Source organism: Marmota monax, unplaced genomic scaffold (genome assembly GCF_021218885.2).
Source record: "Marmota monax isolate L192 unplaced genomic scaffold, Marmota_monax_Labrador192_F-V1.1 WCK01_AAM20220418_F8-fsc00087, whole genome shotgun sequence".
NCBI classification, from domain to species: Eukaryota; Metazoa; Chordata; class Mammalia; order Rodentia; family Sciuridae; genus Marmota; species Marmota monax.
Window position 1 is genome coordinate 6,248,349 of NW_026693476.1, and position 23,828 is coordinate 6,272,176.

Consider the following 23,828-nt stretch of genomic DNA (forward strand, 5'->3'; position numbering starts at 1 on the left):
TTTATTTTATTTTTATTTTGAGACAGGGTCTCCCTAAATTGCTGAGACTGTCCTCGATAATTTGAGATCCTCCTGTCCCCCGAGTCGCTGGGATTACAGGCCTGCAGTACCGCGCCCGGTGATTTTTTTTTTTTTTTGGTTGTTTTTGTTTTTCTTCTTCCCTAGACCCCAAGAAGGGAATGACAGAAAGGCCGCCTTCCAAGCAGCAGATGCGAATGAACGCGAGAGCCTCCATCCTAGCTTCAGCCAGGTCCTCCACGGGACCGAGCTGGGCCTCTACTGCCCCCTGCTGTTCGTCTGCTGCGCGTGCTGTCCTGCTAGTGGAGGCAATCGCTGTCTGCGGAGGGTCTAGAGTTTCCTGAAGACGGGGGCCCCTGTTTATTCGTCTGGGCTTTTCCAGCTTCTGTTGTAGCTTGGGGTTCAATAAATGCTGAACTCCAAGCACCCGCATGTACCTAAAGAAAATATTCTTCTTCGATTTCAGAGGGTGGTGGTCTCCATATACACCTTCAGAAAAACAAATAGGACAGGTAGACAGAGAGTATTTATCAGTCAACAAAATGAAGGCTGTGAGGAAATATTTTTATTTATCCCGAAGCAGATGCTATCTCACTATCTTATGCCTACTCTCCAAAGTTATGAATAAAATTTTAATAATAAATACTTTCCAAAGAGCATTTTCACCTGTTGCCTTGATTGGTCCCTCAATGACTGTGACATTGAGTTACTGCCTATAAGGAAACAAGCTCAGAGTGGTTAAGAAGTTACCCAAAGCCACAGGCAGAGTTGGTAATGCCATGGGTTTTCTGACTTGTAAATTAAAAACCTGAGGAGGCGCCCAGCAGGTAAACGCATGCCTGTTACCCCAGCTATTCTGGGTGCTGAGGCAAAAAAGAGGGAGAGTTAGAGACCTGCTGAGAGCCACAGCCAGTCGGAATGGCCCCTGGCATTTTGCCAGAAGTAATGGTTGAGAGGTGAGCCATTAAGATGATAATTAAGTTAAGCTGTCTATAATTGCTGTGACTGGATGATGCTGGATTGAAACAGGCTGTGTATTCAATTGTATATAGACCCCTGCTGTCCTATTGGAGTTCTTGCTGGGATTCCTGGGGAGTTCCCGTTGGTTGGTGAAGTTCCTGTGGAGGGAGTTCCAGTTTGGTGTGTGGTGTTCCTGGAAGGGCTGCGTGGGTGGCATTCAAGGGAGTTTGGGCAATAAAGGAGTTCCTGTTTGAACCTACAAGTGCCTCCTGGTGGCTCGGTTATTTTGTGCCCAGCCAGACTGCAACAGAGACCAGCCTGGGAAATTAGCAAGACCCTGTCTCAAAAAATAAAGCCATCTGCGGGGGTGCACACCTGTAATCCCACTGTCTCGGGAACCTGAGGCAATATTCCAAATTTGAGGCAAATCTCAGCAATTAAGCAAGATCCTGTCTCAAAACAGAAAGTAAAAGGGGCTAAGGATTAGCTCAGTGGTAGATTGCCCCGATTCAATATCCCGTACCAAATATATAAACAAATAATTTTTCAAAAAATAGAGGTGGGGGGCTGGGGATGTGGCTCAAGCGGTAGCGTGCTCGCCTGGCATGCGTGTGGCCCGGGTTCGATCCTCAGCACCACATACAAACAAAGATGTTATGTGATGAGAGCCACGGCGGAGTCTGTATGGCCCCTGGCATTTTGCCAACAGTATTGATTGACAGGGGAGGCATTACTATCGGCCTCTGCCGAGTTCTCGCACTATTTTGGAGTTCTCGTGGGGATTTCCGGGGATTCCCCAAGAGTTCCCATTGGTTGGGGAAGTGCAGGAGGAAGGATTTCCGGGAGAGATATTTCCGGCTGGGGGTTCCTGGACCAGCCGTGCGGCGTTCGGGAGGATTCCCCGGGAGCTGTGTGAAGTGTTTTCCTGCAGTTCAAAAATAAAGTTTGTTCCTGCTTCAGTGGCTCATGATTTGTGCCCAGCCAGACTGCGGCATTTGGCGGCCCCTATGGGGAACGTCTGAAGCTTCGGGGTAAGTGAAATTGCTTGCCCCTAAGGGAAGGCGAGAGAATGGGTGACCATTTTAAAAAACAATGTGTTCTTGTTTTGATTTGTTTTGTGTTTGTTTAAAGCTGCCTATCCCTAGAATTTTCTCAGGCAGATTGGGAAAAAGGGTTGGCTCAAGGTTTGAAGTTGTTCGCCCCTGAGGAAGAGATAGAAATAGACCACAAATGCACATATCAAGAAAATAGGAAAATTGATACAACGATTTTTTGTTCCGTTTTTGTTTCATTCTGTTTCGGTTTTGTTTTGTGTTATCTTATTGGGTTGTGTTATCTTTATAACAGATTAGAAATTAGTAAAAAACAAACTGAAAGAGTGTTAAGTAAATTGTTAGAGGTTCAGACCATGGAGAAAGACATTTTAGATCAAGCAAAAGAGAAGGTCTCTCAAGCTAGTCAGACAGAGGAAGAAAATTTAAAGGAAGAAAGCTTAGAGGAGAAACAGCTATTAGGGAAAAAGCTACAACAGGAGGCTGCTACTAACACCGTTCTATCACCAGAGGGCATAATTCAACCAACAGCTCCCCTTATGGAGATAGCTGAGTGGCCCTCAAACCCCGTAGTTGATAGATGGGATCCTGAGACAGGACCTCAAAGATTAGCATGCCCTGTACTTGAGCAGGCAGGAGGGCAGCGAATTCACCGTGCTTTAGATTTCAAAACAGTGAAGCAGTTAAAGGAGGCTGTAACAACCTATGGTCCTCAAGCACCATTCACTGTAAGCATGGTCGAATCCATTACCAACTTGGACATGATGCTAGCAGATTGGGCTAGTATGTGTAAATCTGTGCTAAATGGAGGACAATATTTGTTATGGAAGGTTGCCAATGAGGAATTTTGCAGGGAGACAGCTAGGTGAAATGCAGCAGCCGGTTACCCTCAAAGAAATCTAGATATGTTGTTAGGAAAAGGACCTTATGAGGGTCAACGGCAACAAATTGAATATGATCCTGGCGTATATGCACAAATTGCTGTAGATGCGGTTAGGGCATGGAAAACTTTATAGGGGCATGGAGATTTACAAGGTCAATTATCTAAGGTAATACAGAGAGCTAATGAACCTTATGCTGAATTTGTAGATAGGCTTATTCAAGCAGCTTCCAGAATTTTTGGGGATACAGAACAGGCAATGCCATTTATAAAACAACTGGCTTATGACCAAGCAAATCGTTGCTGGAGAGAGGTCATCAGACCATGGAGACATGAAGATTTAAACACATATATTAAATTATGTAGAGACATTAATGAACAAGGGCAAGTCTTAGCAGCAGTACAACAGGCTTTAGATGCCAGGCCAAAAACATGCTATAATTGTGATCAAACAGGACATTTTAAAAGGAGTTGCCCCATAGGAGGAGGGTTTAACAAAGCTAGGTATCAAAGGAATAGAATACCGGGTATTTGCCCACGATGCCGTAGAGGGAAACATTGGGCTAATGAATGCCGTTCTCAAACCACCATAGAGGGTATTCCGTTATCAAAAAACAGACAAGGACCAAGTGTTTACCCACGATATCGTGGAGAAAGGCATCGGGCTCCATTGTCAAAAAACGGACAGGGGGGCCCAATGCTCCGGGGCCCATGACCACAAATGTACGGGACACTGGAAGAACCCAAAAACACCATGGAGGAACCCAGCAACACCATCAGGGTAGTGCCCAGGACACATTATCCATCAGATCTCTCATCAGACGAACCAGAGGGAGCGCAGGGTTGGACATCTGCGCCTCCGCCAGAGCAGTACTAACTCCAGAGATGGGAGTTCAAATCATTCCCACAGGAGTAAAAGGACCTCTTCCCCAAGGAACAGTAGGCTTATTGTTAGGATGCAGTTCTTCTATGCTAAAAGGACTTATGATAAGTCCTGGGGTAATTGATCCCGATTATGAAGGTGAAATAAAAATTATAGCTAGTTCTCCAAAGGGTATATCAGTAATTTCACCAGGAGATAGAATAGCACAGTTATTAATAATACGCAGCCTACATGATAAATTTTCCAGTAGTACTATAGAAAGAGGTTCCAGGGGATTAGGCTCCACAGGTGTAGATTGGGCTATGCTGTCTTTAAATTTAGATTCTCGCCCCATGCTAAAACTAAATATTCAAGGACATGAATTTAATGGACTACTGGATACAGGTGCAGACCTTAGCATCATACCTCGTCAAGAATGGCCAAAACATTGGCCGTTACAACAAGCCACTCAAACGCTTCGAGGCCTAGGAGTGGCAACTAATCTCCATAGAAGTGCAACGGTATTAGATTGGAAGGATCCTGAAGGATGTGAAGGAACTATACAGCCATATGTATTGGATCATCTTCCTATAAATTTATGGGGACGAGATGTCCTAGATCAATTAGGTTTGACATTAACAAATAACATCAATCCAAATGCGCCCACTATTAGGGCTAGACAAGGTTTCAGGAAAGAAAAAAGATTAGGAGAACAAGGCATAGCAGCACCAATTCAAATAGATCAGGGAATAAATAGACATGGACTGGGTTTTCAGAAGGGGTCACTGAGGCAATAAAAATTACTTGGAAATCAGATAGACCAGTATGGGTTCCTCAGTGGCCCCTGACTAAAGAAAAGATACAAGCAGCCCATGACCTGGTCAAACAACAATTAGCGGAGGGACATATACAACCTTCCGTATCTCCTTACAATACTCCCATTTTTGTCATTAAAAAGAAATCTGGTAAATGGAGTTTATTGCAAGATTTAAGAGCTATTAATAATGAGATGGTTATTATGGGACCTGCTCAATCGGGGATTCCTCAATTGTCTGCTTTGCCAAAAACCTGGTACGTTTTAGCTATAGATATTAAAGATTGTTTTTTTTTCAATTCCAATTCATCCTGAGGATAGTCCACATTTTGCATTTACTATCCCTGCACTGAATCATGAAGGTCCTGATCAGAGATATGAATGGAAAGTACTCCCTCAAGGGATGGCTAACAGCCCAACTATGTGTCAAATTTATGTTAACAAAGCAATCCAGCCACTTAGAAATCAAAATCCTAAACTACAAATATTTCACTATATGGATGATGTATTGTTAACACACAAAGATAAAAACACATTGCTAGAATGTTATGCCACACTTACAAATTTATTAAAAAATTATAATCTAGAGATAGCAATAGATAAAGTACAATTAAATTTTCCAATTAATTATTTAGGAGTTCTATTATCCTCAACCATGGTCCGTCCACCAAAAATTCAAATACGAGTAGATCAACTCAAATCACTTAACGACTTTCAAAAGTTATTAGGAGACATAAATTGGATAAGGCCTTATCTAGGCATACCAACAGGAGAGTTGGGACCTTTATTTGATATCCTAAAAGGGCCATCAGATCCAAATTCACCCTGCATGTTAACGCCTGAAGCAAGAAAGGCATTAAAAATTATTGAAACATATATGGAAAATATGCATTTGGATAGAATTGATATAACTTTGCCTTTATTATTTATTGTAATACCAACAAAAAATATTCCTACAGGAGTGTTTTGGCAAGAAGGTCCATTATTGTGGAAACATCTATCTTATTCTCCTAACACTATTCTTACTAGGTATCCTGAGGCTGTAGGACAATTAATACTCAAAGGAATAAAAGCAGCAAAGGGAGTGTTTGGAATTTCTCCCAATAAAATTATTACTCCATATACTATGGATCAAATTGATGAGTTAGCTAATGAGTTAAATACTTGGGCAATAATCATGTGTAAATCTAATGTTTCATTTGATAATCACTTACCATCTAATCCTTTGTTGTCTTCTTGGTCTTCGCATCCTGTAGTTTTTCCAAAAATGACAAGAAAAACCCCTATCATGAATGCTCCAAATGTATTCACTGATGGGTCAAATAATAGTACAGCCGCAGTAGTTACCCCTGATCAAACTTTTACATTTTTAGTACCCAAACAATCAGCTCAAAAGGTAGACCTTAATGCAGTTTTACAAGCTTTTGTGATGTTTAAAGATTCTGTATTTAATTTATTCTCTGATAGTCAGTATATAATTAATGCTATAGTATCCCTTGAAGATGCTGGCAGGATTTCCCCTTCCTCTACTGTTTTCTCTTTGTTTTCTGCTATACAAAGTCTAATCTGGGACAGAAAAGATCCATTCTTTATAGGACATATCAGAGCACATACAGGATTGCCTGGAGCCCTTAGTTTGGGCAACGATTTAGCAGATAAAACTACACATGACATACATATTTTCTCTATACTAGAAGAAGCTACACATTTTCATAAAAGGTTCCATGTCAATGCTAATACTTTACAAAAGCGTTTTAAAATAACTAAGGAACAAGCTAGACAAATAATAAAACAATGTCAAAATTGTGTGACCTTTTTACCACAAGTTAATCTTGGAGTCAATCCTAGAGGACTGATACCTAACCATATTTGGCAGATGGACGTCACACACTTGCCACAATTTGGAAAATTAAAATATTTGCATGTTACAGTTGATACTTCTTCTGGATTTTTGATGGGCTCCCTTCATGCCGGAGAAAAAACTAAAGATGTTATAGCTCATTGCTTACAAAATTTTGCCACTGTGGGTGTTCCAAAACAGTTAAAAACAGATAATGCCCCTGGTTATACTTCTACCTCTTTTAAACAATTTTGCTCAACATTTGGCATTACTCATATAACAGGAATCCCATATAATCCACAGGGACAAGGCATAGTTGAAAGAGCTCATCAAACTATTAAAATGTACTTACTAAAGCAAAAAGAGGGAATTGGAAAGAGGTATATATCACCCAAAGATAAACTTAAAATAACCCTTTTTACTCTAAACTTTTAAAATTTGGATTCCTCAGGGCTTAGTGCTGCGGAAAGGCATATGTGTCCAAAAAATGTACATAAGCCTAAGGTACTTTGGAAGGATATTCTAACAGGACAATGGAAAGGTCCTGACCCAGTGATTGTCTGGAATCGGGGTTCTGTTTGTGTTTTTCCACAGGGAGAACAGCAGCCGATTTGGATTCCAGAGAGATTAACTAAAACAATTTCTACAGGCCAAAAGGAAGATGATTTGACTCAAATCCATAACAGCTGATATCCAGAACTCCAGTTTGGCTATTCTTACATCTGCGACAGTGATTAACCAGGATGCTTTTTTCAATATTTATTTTATTATTTGCCTTTTCCCACATCATAAAGTTCTATTTTATTTTTGAGTTCATACAGACCTAGGTTAATGTTTTTCTGATCAGTTTTATTTTTTGACTGTGGAGTTTTTAAGCATTGCAATGGAGATTTCACCTAGGTAAAGCTACAAGGCCTTTACTATTGTCTTATGTGTTGTATGTTATGTGTGCACACTTCTGTTTTGTGTTGTATGTCTGTATGTGCGTATGTCCATATATCATATATGAGGAGCGCTCATGAATAAATGGATCCAAATTTTTTTATTCACGTGATTTTAATGGTTTAATTTAGATTGGGTAAACAGCTGTTGAAAATTGTTTTAATATGTGAACAAATAAGGAGGTTAACAGATCTGTTTGTTTACTTTCACCTTTCCTTCTCATTATATTTAATAATTCTGTTCAGGATAATGTAAATTGTTCAAAAAATTGTTTTCTTAGTGCCTGTTGGAATGTTACATAATTTTTTTCTTAGCATCATTGCCAGAATTCCTATCTTCATCCCAGTGCCAGTGAAGACAAAGATAAAACCAAACTGCAGCTTCTTCGATAGTTATCACAACAAACTGTAAAAACTGATGCATCAATGAATAATAACTCAACAAGTAATGCTCAATTAAGGAGTCGATTTACTTTGGGAGGAAATGGACATATTGACAGATTCCTCTGCTTTGAACTGCTTGGAGAACTTGCCTGGACTATGTATCACTGTATGCATTGTGAACTATCTGTTGGTGCAGCGAATTGTGGTAGTGCTGGAGTATTTTTGCTGATGGTGTCATCGGTGGTACAATTTTTCAAAGGAGCCCTCAATTGGCTTAGTGTCATGGCATTTTGCATCCTCCTCCCTTCTACTAGTGATGGTCTAAAATTTGGGGGCCAACAGAGGTGAGGCAAAGAACCTCACACCCCACTGGCACCAAGGCCAAATTTGGGGGCCAACAGAGGTGAGGCAAAGAACCTCACCCCCCCACTGGTGCAAAGGCCTATCCACAAGTATGGCTGTATGCTGGACCAGTAGTCAGTGACGGGTATGATCCAATTGCAGTGGTACCAACCTAAGACAGGAGGCTGACGCCTAGAGGTCAGTTCATCCAATGACGGGTAAGGACCATATGTTGAATTGGACTGCCTAACAGGCACGGTCCCTAAGCCACATTGCTTGTTGTTTAATTAAACAAAAAGGGGGAGATGCTGAGAGCCACGGCCGAGTCTGTATGGCCCCTGGCATTTTGCCAACAGTATTGATTGACAGGCGAGGCATTACTATCCGCCTCTGCCGCAACTTTTGAGTTCTCGCACTATTTTGGAGTTCTCGTGGGGATTTCCGGGGATTCCCCGAGAGTTCCCATTGGTTGGGGAAGTGCAGGAGGAGGGATTTCCGGGAGAGATATTTCTGGCTGGGGGTTCCTGGACCAGCCGCGTGGCGTTCGGGAGGATTCCCCAGGAGCTGTGTGAAGTGTTTTCCTGCAGTTCAAAAATAAAGTTTGTTCCTGCTTCAGTGGCTCGTGATTTGTGCCCAGCCAGACTGCGGCAGTTGTGTCCGCCAAAAACTAAAAAATAAATATTAAAAAATTCTCTGTCTCTCTCTCCTCTCTCTCTCTTTTAAAAAAAAAGTAATAGAGATGGGAGTAGAGTCTAAGGTATGTGTCCATCTACAACTAATAAATAAATAAATAAATAAACTAAGGACTGGGGAGGTAGCTCAGTGATTTAATCCCCAGTGCCAAAAAAGAAGATAAAGCAAAGAGAGTCTATAGTTCATTACATTCTTAATTTATTACATAAAGTAAAAGGAGAAAATCACATAACTATGTAAATATATAAAATATGTATGATGTAGGGCATGATGGCATTACACACCTGTAATGCCAGTGAAATGGGAGGCTGAAACAGAAGGATATCAAGTTCAAAGCCATCCTCAGCAACTCAGGTAGGCCCTAAGCAACTTAGCAAGACCCTATCTCAAAAAAAAAAAAAAAAAAGTTTGGGACGATGTGGCTCAGTGGTTAAGTGCCCCTAGGTTCAATCCTCCATACTCCCCCACCAAATATAGATAGATAGATAGATAGATAGATAGATAGATAGATAGATAGATAGATATACACACACACATATGACATAGTATGCTATACTAATATGACATCATATTAACTATGTCATGTATTTTTTTTTTTGCAGAAAGATAAAAAGGCAATGGTCATATTTTAAAAACTAAAAAGATAAAATATAGAACTTACTGTACTAGATTTCAAGACTTTAAAGCTACTGTAATTATAAAGTGTAGTATTGCCCCAGGGAGAGTTAGATAGATTTTTGGTGTATATCAGAGACTTGATTAGATACTTGATTTATGACTCTGGCAGAACTTCAGAACAGTGATAAAACAGTGATAAATGAAGATGAGCTCATTTAGATAGCCAAGTGGAGAAAAAGAAATTGACTCCTTTCTGACATCACATATAAAAAACAATTCAAAACCTAAAACTGAACCGGCATGTGGTTCATGCCTACAATTACAGCAATTCAGGAGGCTGAGGCAGGAAGATCACAAGTTCAAAGCCAGCCTCAGCAATTAGCAAGATCCTAAGCAATTTAGGGATAATTTGTCTCAAAATAAAAAATAAAAAGGGCTGGGAATGTGGTTCAGTAGTTAAGTACCCCTGGGTTCAATCTCTAGTAACAACAACAACAATAAAGACACCTAAGGATGATATACAAAACCATGAAGCTTTAACAAGAGAGTACTGGAAATTTTTTTTTTCACTCCATAGTAAAAAAGTATATCTTAAGATGCAAAACAAAAATTATTAGCCTTAAAAGAATGATAAATTTTGGGCTGGGGTTGTGGCTCAGTGGTAGAGTGCTCGCCTCGCATGTGAGAGACCCTGGGTTCAATCCTCAGCACCACATAAAAATAAATAAACAAAATAAAGATATTGTGTCAATGTATAACTAAAAAAATATTTTTTAAAAAAAAAGAATGATAAATTTGACTACATTGAAATGAATCTTCATTTCCAAAAGACACAATAAAAAGGTATTTGCAGGGCCGAACGCTGTTGCACACGCCTGTGATCCCAGTGGGTCGGAAGGTGGAGGGCAGAAAATGGAGAGTTCAAAGCCAGCCTCAGCAATTTAGCAAGGCACTAAGCAACTCAGTGAGACCCTGTCTCTAATAAAATACAAAACAGGGCTGGGGATGTGGCTCAGTGAGTGGTCAAGTGCCCCTGAGTTCGATCCCTGGTAGCCCCCCAGCCCCCGCAAAAAAAAAAAAAAAAAAAGTATTTGCAGGCTCAGTGATAGAGCCTTTGAGACTTTGGTTTAATCCCCAGAATCATTAAAAAGAGAGGGATATTTGCAACACACATAACCAACAAAGTATCCAGAATTTGCAAAGAATTCCTAAAATTAAATTAGATAAAAAACAAATAACATACACTTCAAAAAAGAAATATAAATAGTCAAAGAAATATAAAAAGGTAGATGAAAACATCGCTCAGTCTCATTATTAGTAAGAGAATCAGGCATGGTGGGGTACTGCTGCAATCCCAGCTACTGGGAAGGCCTGGGCAGGAGGATGTCAAATTCAAGGCCAGGGATGGGCCATTAATCAGGCCATCTTAAAATTTGAGGATAACAAAAAGGGATTGGGATGTAGCTCAGTGCTTGCCTAGCTTGCACAGGCCCTGGGATTGATCCCCAGTATTAAAAAAAAAAATTAATAAATAAACCACCTAGATCAAGGGACCTACCCTTCCAGATAATAAGTAATAAGACTTCAGTCATTAAAAAGTGAGGAAGAGGTATAGGGATAGGCAAATAGTCAAACAGAACATAAAGTCCAGAATTAAAATCATGTACACAAGGAAACTTATAATTCAAAGGTCATATTACAAGGCAATAAAAAAGGGACAGATTAATCAACAAATATGCTAGGAGCTAAGGGTGTAGGTCAGTAGTGGAGCACTTGCCTAGCATGCATGAAGCCCTGGGTTTGATCCCAGCAGCGCAATAAAATTTAAAAAAAACAAACTATATGCTAGAACAACTTGTTATTCAAAACAAAAGAAAATTAGATTCCTAACTCACACTGTAGTGAAAATAAAACTCTAAAAAAGACCTAAATGTGGGCTGGGGTATAGCACAGTAGTAAAGCACTTGCCTAGCTTGTAGGAGGCCCTAAGATGGATCCCCAGCACCACAAAAACAAAAAGAAAGAGGAAGGAAGGAAGAATAAATGAACAAAGGAAAGTGGGGAGCTTAAATGTGAAAAGTAAACCTTTTAGAATAAAAAAATTGAGAACATCCACGTGTGCCCTCAGGGTAGAGAAGGTGTGACAGAGATTGCTCCTTTTCCCTGATGTCATTCTCCCATTTTTCCATAATAAGCATGTTGTAGTTGGGCACATTTCCCAGCCTCTTCAGCGCTGTGAGAGAACTAAATGTTTTTGTTCTTTAAACCACTATATTTTGGGGTCTTTTTATTACCACATCTCATTCTTTACTAACGCAGATATGTTTTGTAATCATGACTTGAAGAACACCAAATGATGGGAAAATCCTGATAAAATTTGACTATATTAAAATGAAAAACAGCAGTACTTTAAAATTCCATAATATGAAAATACAAGCTATGATTAAAAAAAGATATTTATAATGCCTATTCTGCATATATTTTAAAACTCTTCAAACTGGGCAAGGTGGTGCACACCAGTCATCCCCTCTACTCAGGGAGCTAAGGCAGGAGGATCACAAGTTTGAGGTCCACCTCAGCAACCTAGCAAGACCCTCAACAATTTATCAAGATCCTGTCTCAAAATAAAAAGGATTGAGAATGAGCCCAGTGGTAAATTCTCTGGGTTCAATCCCTAGTCAAAAAAAGGAAAATCTCAAAATTAAAATTTTTATTTTTAAAAACCTCCCCAGATCAGTGGAGAAAAAGAAAAAACCCTCCCCAGATCAATGCAGAAAAGAAAAATAACCCAACAGAACAACTGATGAAGGAAATAAACATGAAATCTCAGGAGAAACCTAAATGCTATAGCTTAGATCTGGATTTCGCCTAAAGAGCTGTGTGGTAAATGATTGGGAGGGGGTGGAAAAGTCTAAGAGGGAGGGCCTGGTGAGAGGTCTATAGGACTTTGGATTCATGTCCTTGAAGGTGACACGTAGACTCCAGCCCCTTCCTCTTTCTTTTGCTTGCTGACCATGAGGTGAGAAGTTTTGTTCCACACGCACTCCCACCATGATGTGCCACCAGGGGCCCAGAACACTGAACCAACCAATCATGGACTGAAATAAGTAAAACTGTGACCCAAAATAAACCATTTTTATTTATTAGTTGGTTATCTCAGGAATCTGTTATAATGACGCAAAGCTAACACTATTAATGACAAAATAAACAAATAAAAAATGTTCAACTTAAGCCAGACACAGTGATGCTTGCCTGTAATACCAGAGACTCAACTCTGAAGACAGAGGCAAGAGGATCACAAATTCAAGACCAGCTTCAGCAACTTAGTGAGACCCAGTCTCAAAATAAAAAATAAAAAGGGCTGGGGATGTAGCTGTATGGTAAAGGGTCCCTAAATTCATTCCCCAGTACCAAAAAAAAACAACAAAAAAAATTGAACTTTAAAAACATCAGGAAATGCAGATTAAAACTGCAATAAAATATCACTCATGGGCTGGGGATGTGGCTCAAGCGGTAGCGCGCTCACCTGGCATGCTGCGGCCTGGGTTCGATCCTCAGCACCACATACAAACAAAGATGTGTCCGCCGAAAACTAAAAAATAAATATTAGAGGCTGGAGTTGTGGCTTAGTGGTAGAGCACTTGCCTAGCATGTGTGAGGCACTGAGTTTGATTCTCGGCACCACATATAAATAAATGAATAAAATAAAGGTCCAACAATATCTAAAAATATTTTTTAAAAAAATAAATAAATAAATATTAAAAAATTCTAAAAAATAAAATCACTCATATCCAAAAATTGGCAAAATTAACAAAAATGTTAAAGTCTAACAGTATCAAATATTGGCAATGAGCAACAGGAACCCTTGTACCCTGTCTTTCTAGCAGATTAAATCAATATAATCACTTTGGAGGATAACTTGGAAAGAGCTAGGAAAATTACCCACACATTAAAGAGGACCCAGCAATTCTGTTTCTAGGTGAATATCCTAGAGAAACTCCAGTACATGGGTGGAAAGGATCATATACATGAGTATTAACGCAGCATGATTTATAATAGTTGAATGTTGGGAGCAACTTAATGTCTACTAACAGAGAATAGGTAGATATGGTAAGACCAAAGATAAATATCAAAACTTAGTGGCCAAGAGAAAAAAGCAAACTGCCAAGAATAAGTATGGTATGTCCAAAATATACAAAGTTCAAAGTATGTAAAAAATATTAGGTAGTAAATATCTGGAAAAATTTCACAAAAATAATAAACATAAAGTTCAAAAAAATGGTTATGGGCTTGCTCTGTGGAGAGAATGTGGGGAATGTATGCATTAATGGGAGAGAGAGAGAGAGTGGGAGAAAGAGAGAGAGAGAAAGAGGGAGAAAGGAAGAGAACAATCAAAAGAGAGTGAGAGAGAGAGCAGGCACCCATGCCTGTAATCCCAGCAACTTCAGGGACTGAGGCAGGAGGATCACAAGTTCAAAACCAGCCTCAGCAATTTAGCAAGACCCTGTCTCTAAATAAAATATAAAAACGGGCTGGGGATATGGCTGAGGGGTAAAGTGCCCCTGTGCCCTCCTGTGTTCAATCCCCAGTACCAAAAAAAAAAGGAAAGAGAAATCAATTTCCACCTCCACAGGGGGAAGCAACACCCCATGAAAGGGTTGGAGTTGTGGCTTAGCACAGCCTAGCATTGTGCAAGGCTTTGTTCGATCCTATAAGCTTGCAGACAGGCCTCTTACAATTCAGGTTTTTGTTGTTTTTTTTTTATATTTTTTGTACTGGGGACTGAATCCAGGGACACGCTACCATTGTTTTTTTTTTCAGTGGGAGAGTACCAAGGATTAAACCTGGGGCACTTTTTAGCACTGAGCTACAATTTGAGCCTGGAATTTGTGAACGTCCTGCCCTAGCCTCCAGAGTCACTAGGTTTACAGGTATACACCATCATCCCTGGCTGTGATTTGGTTTTAATTTAGTCTTCTGCCTTCCCTACATCGTAATTTTTTTTCAAGTTATCCTTAAACATAAAGCAATGAACTGTTACATTCATCAAGTATCAGAATCACTTGGAGGACTATTAATATTAAAGAGATGGTCCCCAAAAGTTTCTGATTCAATAAGTCTCCAGTGCAACGAGAGAATTTTCCTTCTAACAAGTTCCCAGGTGATGTTTAAGTGCTGGTCAATGGACCACATTTTGAGATCCACAGTAAAGTCTGTCATATACATCATATGCATTTTTATGGGCTGGGGACATAGCTCAGTTGGTAGAGTGCTTGCCTAGCATGCACAAGGCCCTGGGTTCAATCCCCAGCACCACAAAAAAATCAATCAATCAATCAATAAAATCTATATCATATGTATTTTTGTGGTTGTAGGGAATTAAGAACAATATAAGAAAACACGGAGCTGGGTGTAATGGCACACATCTGTTAATCCCAGCAACTGGGGAGGCTGAGGCAGGAGGACCAAAAGTTCAAAACTAGCTTTGGCAATGTAGTGAGACCCTGTCTCAAAACCAAAAAGTGAAAAGAACTGGGGGTATAGCTCAGTGGTAGAGTATGCCTGGGTTCAATCCCCAGAACCATAAAAAAGAGAAAAAGAAAGAGGAGAGTTGGCATTCTTCTTCCAATTCTCTTTGGGCCAAGGCTAGCACAGAAGCTCATAATTCTAGGTGGTGATTAGGAGTGTTGACAGGGTAGCAGTTAGGAGCCAGAGGTCAACAGAATGACTGTGATATGAACCCTTTTCCCAAAAATGCATGCCTGAAGAGATAGATGCCATGTAACTGATTGGGAAAATTACCGACTTCTCACCAAGCCATGCCCCCCATCCCACACTCTACCCCACAGCCTCAGCATAAACTCCAGTTTCATGCTTAGAAGATGTGGCAAGGAGAGTGCTGAAATGCTCACCTCCGATCTGTACCCTGTCAACCCATCCCAAGGTTGCTTGAGCTTCAGAGCTAACCTGCAGTGAGCCCCACTTTTGTTTCCAGCTATCTGGATGCATCCCCAAACTCGCTCCTTTATCCTTTCAAGAAATGAGGGGGATGAGCTCTCACTTGGATGAGGCACTTATGATGATTTAATAGGCTCTTGGGAACCTCAGGCTTTGGTCATTCTCAGCAATCAGCAAAGCACTCGTGCGTTTCTGGGTCCTTTGGCCTCACCCTGATCACCAGTCTTCTAGGCAGGGAATGTACCCACAAACCCTTTAGTTGACTAAAAGCCCAGGAACTTGCGTGCGTTCCTGCATGCATGCGTGTTTGTGGGTGCCCAGGGGGAGCTGAAGGTCAGGGCATGGAAGAAGGCCAGAGGCCTCAGGCTGGTCATTATCTCCGGGCCAGAGCATTTCTGTCCCTGAATAGGACCCTGATGTTCTGCCAAATAGACAGACTCGTTCTAATGAAGTTCTCACTGATCATCCTCATGATGTCCCAGGAGACCTGAGGCCAGGGAGGCCCATCTGCTGCCAACCATGGTTCTGTGTTCCACTCCCCTGTGGAAATGAGGATGCCCATGAAGCTCCCCATCATCTCACTCCACAGAATAATGCCTATCCTTAAGGGACCCTGATCCTGGGGCTGAACTGCAATGACAGCAACAGCTTATTAATTGGACTAATGAGAGGGCCCCAGGGCAGGGAAAGAAAGAGAAGCCTAAATGCCCGTATTCCAGGCCCTTTACTATTTTACATGTATTACCTCAATTCATCTTCACAAGGTCCGTATGAGAGGAGAATCCTTATATTCATTTTTGCTAGGATCTGATCCCTGACAATCCCATTCTGGATCTCCCCGGCTTTTTCTTTGTACTATGTATTGAGTACTACCCTGAGTTACATCCCCAGCCCTTTTTCTTTTATTTTGAGACAGGGTCTCACCAAGTTGCTAGAACAGTTCTAGAACTTGCAATCTTCCTGCCTCAGCCTCCTGAGGAGCTGGGATGACAAGTGAGTGCTACCACATTCTGCTGTGGAGCCCCAAGACTTTTTTTTCCAATGAATTCCAGCTTTTAATTACTAAAATCTAGGTAATGCATTTTTGTAATTTAGAATAGAGCCCAGACACTTAACAGTGCCATTGTCATGGGTGATAGCATATTAGGCAAAACATATATGCAAAGGTAACACCTTCTGAGCATTGTCAGATGTACTAGGGATTGAATCCAGGGGCACTTAACCACTGAGCCACATTCCCAGCTTTTTTATATATATATTTTATTTAGAAACAGAATCTCGCTAAATTGCTGAGGCTGGCTTTGAACTTGCTATCCTTCTGTCGCAGTCTCCTGAACTGCTGGGATTACTGGTGTCCACCACTGTGCCCAGCTAGCACTAAGTTTCTAAAGACAGCAACCCCTTCAACCCTATAAGGTGGGATTGGTTTAATTTTTTTTCCCCTATTTTACCAAAGAGGAAACTTAGAGGTGAAGTAACTTGTCTACAATCACACAACTAGGAAGCGTCAGAAGGGAGATTGCATATCCATCTGCCTGACTCCACACTGGACTTCTTACCTTAATTCATCGCCTCTCTTTTCAGGAATCTGCCTCTATCCTGAGCTCCTACAGGCGTCTTGCTTAAGAGAATGGTGAGACATTCTACTTTCCCATAGAGGAAGCTCCAGTTTGACATGGGGGAATCAGAATGGCCATGCAATTTAGCCTGGGGAACTGAAACCCTAAGCAAGTAGGGAGGGGGAGAGGCGTTGCCAGGACATGGGGCAGGAAGCTTGTTACATGCAACTGCTAGGATTCCTTCAGCACAACCCAAATCCAACTCACTGCCAGATTCAGGAAGAGGCGTGAAGGAGCGGTTAATGGCATGACGTTTTCCTTAACATTTTGAGGTTTGAATTGTTTTCTACTGTCAGCAAGGCCAACAGGGTAATCTGTACCGGCAATTTCGTCCTTCCTGTTTGTCCTCCTGAAGCAGTTCCAGATGACCAGCCACTGGGAACCTGCTGCTTAAGCAGCTGGTGATGGACTAAAAAACAGCACGAGGAGAGCTTGCAGGCAGGGGTCAGTGCCCTCATGGGACTGAAAGTCACCTTGTAGAGAGGAGCGAGGGTTGAGGACACAGGAGCACAGCTGCTGTGTGCATAGATAGCTATTCTCTTCCCTGGGCTTATTTTATTTTTTGCAAAAATATATAAATAGTAATAATAAATGATCATAGGGAAGTTCAAACTATACAAAAAAAGATAAAGTAAAAAGTGAAATTTTCCCTTCCAGATACTACCACCCCCCAGGGTTACAACCTCTGCTAAACATTTATTGTCTATGTTTTGGTAGCTTTTTCTGCACAAATCTTGGTGTAAATATGAGCTTGAGATTTTATTTTTTTATTATCTATTACAAAATGGGATTGATATGTTGACCTCTCCTTTGAACATAATCTCTCCAAAATCTTTTGCCAATTTATTCTCCCACCAATAGCATGGAAAAGTGTGAGGTTGGGAGTACGGCCCAGTGGTAATGCAGTGGCATGTGTAAAACCCTGGGTTCAATGCCCAGTATTGAAAAAAAAAAAGACACATGCTAAAAATGCTTCTGCTGGGCTGGGGTTGGGGTTGTGGCTCAGTGGTAGAGTGCTTGCCTAGCATGTGTGAGTCCCTGGGTTCGATCCCCAGCACCACATACAACTAAATAAACAAAAGAAAAGCATTGTGTCCATCTACAACTAAAAATATATTTTTTAAAATGCCTCTGCTACTCTTCTGCCTCTCCCTTTCTCTCTGCCTTTTCCTTAGCTTCCTTTTATAGTCACAATCTCTGACCCATGCTCATTACACAGAATTCCAGGTGTATCAGTAGATGAGAAATAGGGAAGAAGAATTTAGGACTTATCAACAGGGATATGCAGAAACACAACATCACCCTGTAAAAGGTGACACTGGTGCCAGATGCGTAGCACACACCTGCACATCCAGCAGCTCAGGAGGTTGAAGTGAGGCAGGAGGATTGCAAGTTCAAAGTCAGCCTCAACAACTTAGCGAGTCCCTAAGCAACTTAGGGAGACCATGTCTCAAAATAAAAAAAATAAAGGGCTGGAGATGTGGTTCAGTGGTAAAGTGCCTCTGGGTTTAATCCCCAGTACAAAAAAAAAAAAAAAAAAGAATTGACACCATTGCGTACATTTGCTAGAGTTCATTTGTATAAATCATTAGCAGGGAAAAAGAAATATATGGGCAAGACTCCTTCCTGAGTCTGAGGTATCACTGGATCCTCAGATAATCCTCAGAAAAAAAGCAAGCACTGTCTCCCTGTTTACAGATGGTTAAAAGGAGATTGTAGAAATCTGGGTGTAAGTTTACAGAGTAATCAAAAGTAGAACTCTAAATCACTGTCCTCTCTCCTCTATCACATCCACAACTTTTATATATGTATAAAACAAGGTGTGTGTGTATGTAGAGAGAGACATAAACTCCAAGTGCACAATATATAATTTGTGAACACATATTTAGATCACACCCCATTTTGCACATATGGATATATACTAAGTGTAATCTGAGAGTGTGCAATATGATGTATATAAAATGTGGTAGATGGTACAGAAGGCACTAAGTGGTAGTTTAAAAACTAAACTCCACCTAAATGTGACTTGGCAGGCCCTGACAAATGCATAGGTGTGTCAGGAACTAATAAAGGTTGGGCAATGTTGAATTGTAAATGAATTCTCTTATAGTCACGGTTCTGGAACAATGTTTAACAAGGGTTATGTGCAGGGAGTTTGGGAGTAAGACACACATGGATTCAAGTCTCTGTGTGTGTGGCTGGAGATTTAACCCAGGGCCTCTTGCATGCTATGCAAACACTCCACCACTGACCTACACCCCCAACCCCTCAAGCCCTCTATTAACCGCATACTAGATGTGTGTTCTTAGACAACTAAGTTAAATTCTCTGGACCTTGGTTTTATCTTTCTTCTTTAAAAAAAAAATTTCTTTGTAGTTGAATATGGACAGAGTGTCTTTGTTTTGTTTGTTTATTTTTATGCAGTGGTAAGGATTGATCCCAGTGCCTCACACATACTAGGCAAATGCTCTGCCACTGAGCTGCAGCTCCAGCTCAACCTTGGTTTTTTCATTTTTGAAAAAGAGATAATATTCTCTGTCTCATAAGATTGTTGGGTGAGGGCTGGGGTTGTGGCTCAGTGGTAGAGTGCTCACCTCACACGTGCAAGACCCTGGGTTCAATCCTCAGCACCACGTAAAAATAAATAAGTGAAATAAAGGTATTGTGTCCAACTAAAATTAAAAAAAAAAATAAGATTGTTGGGTGAATGAAATGAAATGTCTGTATTATAACTTTCAGTATACCTAGAACACATAAGTCTAAATTAGTTATTATTTTTATATTTCTTGTTATTTTAGTCCATTTTCTGTTGCTATAAAAAAAAATACCCAAGACTGGGTAATTTATAAAAAATAGAGGCTAATGCCAGATACCATGGCACACGCCTATAATCCCAGCTACTCAGGAGGCTGAGGCAAGAGGATTGCAAGTTCAAGACCAGCCCAAGCAACTTAGTGAGACCTGAAACTGTCTCAAACTGAAAAATAAAAAGGGCTTTAGATGTAAATCAGTGGTACAGCACTCCTGTGTTCAATCCCCAGTACAGGAAGGAAAAAAATAAATAAAGGCTTATGTAGCTAACATTTCTGTAGACTGGGAACTTTAAGAGCATGACATAAGCATTTGGCAAGGACCTTCTTGATGCATCATAACATTGCAGAGGGCACCACATGGAGAGACAGAGCAAAGGAGACAGAGAGAGGTCACTTTTATAACAAAGGCACTCCCACGATACCCCACTAATTCATGAGTGCATTACTCCATTCATGTGGACAAAGCCCTGTGACCCAATTGCCTCCTGAAGGTCCCAACCCTCTAATACTATTAATACATGACTTTGGGGGTTAAGTTTCCAACACGTAAAATTTGGGGGATACAGTTAAACCATAGCATCTATATTGCTATTTTTTTTTTAGATTCAACATAGTTTAGTTGTATATAAAACTAGGCATATGACTGAAGAAGTAACAAGAATAAAATTCTAAAGCAGTGGTTCTCAGTCTTTGATACCCATTAGAATGACCTGATATGCTGAAAACAAAATACTGATGTCTAGGCTAATGAAATCAGAATCTCTGGAGGTAGCAAGACTTGCTGGATTAACAGAGAGTGTGATATTTTCAGAGCTACTAAAATGAATGAGGTTATGTGAAAATCAAGGCTTTAGTGAGTTCTCTGAATCGTGGTTATATGACACAGAGGATGGCTATTGAGTAATTCTACTTTCTAAGTAATTCTGTTTTCCCTCTGGAGATTCATGGAGTTCCGGGGAAGCTGACTTCAGGGGTCAATTAGGAGACCCCTAATGACTAAGGTAATCATGGCATTTCATTCACCACCACTGTAATTGGATTGAAGTGTGCTTGTGACCAAAGCTGTTGTAATCACAGTGATTCTCAGGATTGTTACTAGGATACTGGGATAAAGATGCTGCCCTTTGCAAGGAATAGTTGTGCATACCTATAATCTCACAATTCAGGAGGCTAAGGCAGGAAGATTGCAAGTTTGATGCCAACCTCAGCAAGTTAGCAAGACCCTGTCTCAAAAAAAAGAAAAAAAAAAGAGCAGGAGATGTTGGTCAGTGGTTAAGCGGTTCTTGGTTCAATCCCTGATATCCTCCCCACCGAAAATCTTAGGTTCTCCACGTTCAGTGAATGAGGTGAAAGCACACTAGCAGCATCCCTGCAGCTCTGACCCTGTTGTTCTGCTCACACTTTGCATGACTCACCCGCCATCAAGGCCCTCACAAACTGGTTCCTTTCTCATTCCCCACTGTACCACCCTATTCTCTTGCAAGCTATGTACTTTACCCCAAGTCTGACATGTTTCATGTTCCATTCTCCAGTGCCTGTGTCTGTGTGTATTGTGTGTGTGTGTGTGTGTGTGGTGTGTGTGTGTGTATGTGTGTGTGTGTGTTACTGGGAATTGAACTCAGGGCCTAACACATGACAGGCAAGTGCTCTACCATTGAGCTGCATCCCTAGCTCTTAAAGCAAGGTCTCACTCAATTCCCCAAATTGGGCTTGGATTTGCGGGCCTCCCACCTCAGCCTCCTGAGTAGCTGCCATTACAGGCATGTGCCATCTCCCGTGCCTTTTGTACAGGCAATTTCCTTTGCCTGGCATACCCCTTCCCTCTTCTCCAAGCAGCAAACCTCCCCTATCCTTTCAGGCTTTACTCAAATGTCAAGAGGTGGGGGACCTTCTTTGGTCTTCTCATGGTATTTGACACACACTGTATTCTAGTGCTCCTCACATGGTAGAATCAAGTGCTTCTGTACCAGTATCCCCAACCAGACCATGAATACCTCAAGAGCAGGGTCTATTAACTCTTTCATTTTAGTACGTTCCAGAAGCAGTATAGAGTGATAGTTAAGTAAACTGGTTCTGGGAGAACCTAGATTAAAAGTTCAGGTTTAGGGCACTTGTCTAGCATATGTACAGCCCTGGATTTGTCCCCAGCAATGAAAAAAAGAAAGAAAAAGAAAAATCCCAGCTCTACCACTTATTAGCTCTGTCACCTAAGGCAAACTATTTAACTTCTCTTTGCCTCAATTTCCTCATCTGTAAAAAATGGGAATTAAAAATAATACCCATAGGGGAGGGAAGAGGGAAAAAAATCCATAGCCTACGTACTGTTAGGATTAAATAAGATATTCCATCTACAGTTCTCCACCGGAGCACTTAGCCCAGGCTAGTTATTATGGTGATAATTACAGTGACAATGACTACAACAACAACAATTAGCAACCACTCTCCTGCCTTGAATGTTTTAAATGCTAAGTAACAAGGTTTACATTGTTGAAAGTGAACAATGACCAGATTTCTTAACCTAATGACAACTAATTTAATTCCAGAGAGGTAAAAAGCTATTCTTGGATTACTGCTGAGTCCTAGGGACTTTGACCCCAAGGAAGGAGGAACATAAGGGAACCTTTGAGAAAGCTTACAGTTCCGCCTTTGCAGTTCTCAGTAATTAGGCCACTTCTGAACATTCCTGAGATAGTCGTTTCTGTTCTACATATAACCTATTTTGAATTTTTCCAAATCCATTGATTTTGAATTTCAAAACAGACTGATTTATTTTTTTGCCCATGTGAATAGTTTTATTTTTAAAACTTTTTTTTTTCTTTTCTTTCTTTCTGTTCACTGGGGATTGAACCCAGGGATATGTAAGTACTTGGGCAAGAGCTCTACCACTGACCTATGCCCATGCCCCTCTATTAATTTTCAAACTTGATAATTTTAAAATTTTCAGGTATTTGAGTTATAGTTTCTTGAACCGGTTGAAAGTAAATAATAACATGTTAATATTTAGTGAAGTTTCAATATATTGGAGCTAGGGTGTAGCTCAGTCGTACAGTGTCCCTGTGGTCAATCCCCAGTACAAAGAAAGAAAGAAAGAAAGAAAGAAAGAAAGGAAGGAAGGAGAAAGGAAGGAAGGAAGGAAGGAAGGAAGGAAGGAAGGAAGGAGAAAGGAAGGAAGGAAGGAAGGAAGGAAGGAAGGAAGGAGAAAGGAAGGAAGGAAGGAAGGAAGGAAGGAAGGAAGGAAGGAAGGAGAAAGGAAGGAAGGAAGGAAGGAAGGAAGGAAGGAAGGAAGGAAGGAGAAAGGAAGGAAGGAAGGAAGGAAGGAAGAAGGAAGGAGGGCAGAAAGGAGAGCTGGGATTGTGGCTCAGTGGTAGAGCACTCACTTAGCACTTGTGAGGCCCTGGGTTCGACCCTCAGCCCCACATAAAAATAAATAAATAAAATAAAGGTATAAAAAAAGAGAGAAAAATTTTTAAGAAGGAGGAAAAAAGAAAAGTCACCTGGTACACAATATTAAATAAATGCTTGTTTTATTACTTGTTAAGTATTAGTGTGTAGCTGACCTTGGGAGGGTGAAGGATTTATGTTGTGGAAACACAAACACTCAAAAGTTTATTTGACCATCTTTTCCCCCCACAGCCTCCTTTGCTTACCTAACTTTCAGATGTCTCTTCCTTTGCCACCTCCACAAACTCAGTTCCTTTTACTCTGTTCTGTACAATAACCAGCCTTTCTTCCCAGAATTCAACCCAGGCCTTCGTTACAGATCCAGCATTGCTGGCCTGTGAACACTTTCCCCACATCCTACCTCTTGGGCCACTTGGAAATATCGTCCTTTCCTCTTCTTCAATAACCTTTGGATGAAGCAAGGACCAAGACAGATTTATTTTTCCCACTAATTTGTATTTTGTCACCTCCCTTAGAACCAAGAAGCAACAACAATCAATTCTTATTTTAAACAGCAACTTTAATTATTGGGACTTATGCAGTTTAAATACATATTTGAGACACATTTAAACATACTAAGTATGTTTTATGTA

General features: G+C 40.7%; 1 protein-coding gene across 1 annotated transcript in view; it reads right to left on the reverse strand.

The window, feature by feature from the left end:
- Lrig2 (leucine rich repeats and immunoglobulin like domains 2) overlaps positions 1-23,828 on the reverse strand; it is a 174,144-nt gene that overhangs the window by 55,636 nt on the left and 94,680 nt on the right. The gene's annotated exons all lie outside the window — the stretch shown is intronic.